Source organism: Notothenia coriiceps, unplaced genomic scaffold (assembly GCF_000735185.1).
Source record: "Notothenia coriiceps isolate Sejong01 unplaced genomic scaffold, NC01 NC01_scaffold00027108, whole genome shotgun sequence".
NCBI lineage: Eukaryota > Metazoa > Chordata > Actinopteri > Perciformes > Nototheniidae > Notothenia > Notothenia coriiceps.
The window spans coordinates 13011-17116 of NW_011359809.1; positions in this window are offsets into that span (position 1 = coordinate 13011).

Genomic DNA, 4106 nt, shown 5'->3' on the forward strand with positions numbered 1-4106 from the left:
CTCACCTCCTCCATGCTCTCCTGACTCACCTCCTCTCCCCCACTACCAACACCTGAGTCTAAGCTCTGCAGCCTCCCTCTCTCCCCCTTTAACTCCTCCACCCTCTCATAGTCTGAAACCAGCAGCATGGCTTCTCTTCCTTTAGAGAACAACTGATGGATTTCCTCCTCCTCCTTCTTCCCTCTGTCTTCATCCGTTTCCTTTTCACTTCTTTGCCCCCCCACCGGCCCGTAAGGAGCATCGGAGACGCATTGAGGGAGGTTCCCTGCTGTGAGGGAGGACATGTGAGGAGGAGGAGTGTGGGGGAGGAGATGGGAGTAATTGGGGTCGGAGAAGTCTGAACTGGTGGATTCGTGGGTCATTTCGCTTCTGGTTTTGTGCAGCAGCGCCTCCTCCTGGCTGCACGGCAACACTGCGTCCACACAGGAGGAGATCTCCACCGAGTCCAGCTCCCCCGAAGCGATGAGGAAGTGAGGACTCGACCGACTCTGCAGGAGAAGAGGAGGTTAAAGAACATGTTGCTAATATCACACTGTACAGTGCATAGAGACTATTGGGCACTGTTTCTATTTGATTTACTATTTCATCTGTTTGTTTGTGTTGGAGGAGGAGCCTGTGACCTCAGATTCAGTGGCGGCTGGTGGAAAATATTTTTGGTGGGGCTGTTGATATAGTGAGTAAACATTTTTTGTTTGGGAGAAATGACCCCTTAAATTGGGACTTCTGGTGATGTAATGGCCCCATAAAATCGTGGTTCTAGGTCCAGGAACAACCAGGCTGAGTCGGGCTGAGTATGCTAAACTAACTGCGGTCAAGCCAGCCTCCACTCGGGAAAACCTAGTCAAGCCAGCCCTCACGTGATATTGCGGTGCGCCAATATCCTATGCATTACGGTAGAGTAAAAAAAAAATCCTCCCTCTGTGTTTAGATGAGAATAAAACACGGTCAAATATGTTCATCTTGTTGTAGTTGTAGCCCCCTTGCCGTCACTAGCTTAGCATACTCAGCCCGGTTGTTGGCTCGGAAAGAACCTCGATTAAGGAGGGCCAGAAAAACTGTGAAGAAGTACCCGTTAGCCAAAACTACCCCTAGTGGAAACGCAACCAAAAACTGGCCGGGTTTGGCACGGCACGCTTAAACCGTGCTACGCGCTGCAGTGGAAATGCACCATTAGAGTAATTGTTAAATACTCTAAAACCTATTTCTCTATGTTTTCACACACACACAAGTTCCTAAGTGAAGACCTGTCGCAGCACAATCCTGATGTTTGTGTGTTCTTCATAATAACACTCCTCTGCTTTCTAAGAAATTAACCGTATTGCTCCATTTTGGGAGTTTATTTTTGTTCCACCGGACACAAAAACGTTGAGGTAAACAAACACGGAAAATGCCACAGAGCAAAGAAGAGAAGAAGAAAAGGAGGAGAAAGAATCCCACATCTCAAACTGTTGCATAACCTGCTGCTGCCCTGCTGAACTCTGTCTGACACACACACACACACACACACACACACACACACACACCAGTGCACCACACACGTACACACACTCTGTCTCTCTACCTCTGTCTGTTACACACACACATATATATATATTAGTGAGGAGCCCCAGTGAACTCTGGGTAACACCAAACACACACACACACACAGATCCAGAGAGAGAAACCATATGTGAGCGAGGGATGAGAGGAGAGGAGGGAGAGCAGAACCACATGTAGGGGAGAAAATGAGAGAGAGAGAGGGGAGACACAGATGGAGAGGAAGGGATAACAGAGAGAGAGAGATGGATAGATACGAGAGAGGGAACAGGAAGGAGAGGAATGATGAAGGAGAAAACCTCCAGGTTTGCTGTGAAACTTTGTTGTTATTTAGAAAAGCGTCTGTGTTTACTGACACTCAGAGATGCCTAACAGCGGGACATTTGATCAACAGGAAGCTCTATGTTCTCCACCATGAAAAAGTGCCTCAAAGTGTTTCATGTCAGCCTTTAAAAGACCGGCAACTTCCATGTCCGCATGCATCTGCTTCACATCTTCTCTGTCCGGTTTGAGACGTTTGTACTGAAGTTGCCGTGGCACCAACAGCAGCTCCACTATCCATCACTCTTTCTGAGCTTGACTCCTAAAGTATTGAACCTACTGACACTAGTACCTCATTCACACCAACGGTGTTCCAGGGCCGGTTCGGAGCTGGAGCTTGAAAAGCACCGGGTTTTCCTGTTCACACCGCAGCGGAGCCCGGTTCGTTTCAAGCACCAAAAAATTGTCCGGCCAGAGCAAAAGCACGATATACGTTACGCTGACCTCGAGGCGGGGGCAGGGGCAGGGGGGGCGGGATCAAATCCTGAACAACAACAAAAAGCCGGCGTTTTATCCAGTTTGTACACAACGAGTGAGAAACTTAACAAGCAGCAGAAGTCCACCGAAGAGACCAGCTACCTACTGGGAATCTGGTCTTCCTAAGAGGCACCGAGGAAGCTGGAGCACAATCGGCCGTTGTTGTTGTCGAAGTCAGCTGTGAGGGGTTTCCGCGCGGTTTGGCTTTATGAAGCAGGCACGCAAACGGTTACGTCATGACGCAAACGATGACTCAGCACCAGTCGGACTCTGGGCAGTGTGAAAAGAGCCGGAGCTAAACCGAAGAACCGGTTCTGAACCTGAAAAGCTCTAGCACGGAGCTTGAACCGGAGTTGCGTTGGTGTGAATGAGGTGCGAGTCTTGGTTTGAGTGAGGGCACATACGAGTAGACTCTCTGTTTGAATCACAAGTTTCACCACCATTATATCGATTGAGCTCTTATCAAAATGGCTGCTATAATTTCAAATTCCTTTCAATTCACTGTTCTCCGGTCAGTTTGAGACGATACCATACGCCCCCTTTAAAGGTGGGGTAGGCAAGTTTTGAGAAACCGGCTCGAGATCCACTTTTTGTTAAGGCTTACATGTATATCAAGTCAAAACAATAAAGTGACATTACGATTCAACAGGTGCACTCGGCTGGTAACGGTGACACACGCACAATTCGTGGATTAGATGTTTTAAATAAAGGCCTATCTTAACGATGGCTGATCACTGATTGGATACAACAAACCAGATTAACCACTGTACATTTTGTAATGGCTGAACTCTCACATCTAGATCCTTATATTTGCAGTGTTTTAAGTAAATACACTTTCCCTTTCTGTTGATAAAGCTATGAAACACATGTGGAGGCAATACTTAGTTACTGGATTTATTCATTTCAGTAAATGAGAAAAGAAAGTGCCAGAACGTCCCCCAGATTCTGTATTATTCCAGCAAAGAAAACAGCTTGTAGTCGAGTTAGAGCTGAGGGATTACACTCCTAAAGAGTCCAGAGGTCATCATCACAGCTTTCCAGGTAAACAGGAAGTGACCTCAATGTTTCTACATCCATCACAGAGTTATTAAAACTACTGCTTCCTCTGATTCTGAGAGACCACAAGACGAATGTTGGATCTGAACTTCCTGAACTCTCCCTTTCCTCCCTGCACTTCTGCATTCACCTCTCCCTCTCCTTTGTCCCCGGCTTCACCCTCTAATCTCCCCAAATAAACACACACACACACAACGCACGCACGCCTGCTGCATGCAAACAGGTACACACACACACACACACACAGGTCGTTACATAAAGTGCAAACATCATCAGGCAGGGAGGGAACGAGAAAACATCTTTGTCAGCTAATTAGGTTCAGATATGTGTGTGTGTGTGTGTGTGTGTGTGTGTGTGGTAAGTACAAGGTGAAGGCATGTCAGATAGATACTGTAGCTGTCAGAAACCATGAGAACACACACACACACACACACACACACACACACACACACACACACACACACACACACACACACACACACACACACACACACACACAGCTGGGGAGAGGAGAAAGAAAAGGAAGTAAGGAAGTGATGGAGGAGATGAGAGGAAACTAGGAGAGGAGTTGAGTACAAGAAGAGAGGATAGGAGACGAGAGGAGAGAGAGGAGGATGAAAAAGTAAGGACAGGAGGAGACGAGGGAGGAAAGGAAAAAAGATTGACTGGTAAAAAGTTAGAGGGAAAGGAGGGAGGGAGAGAGGAGAAGGGGGGGG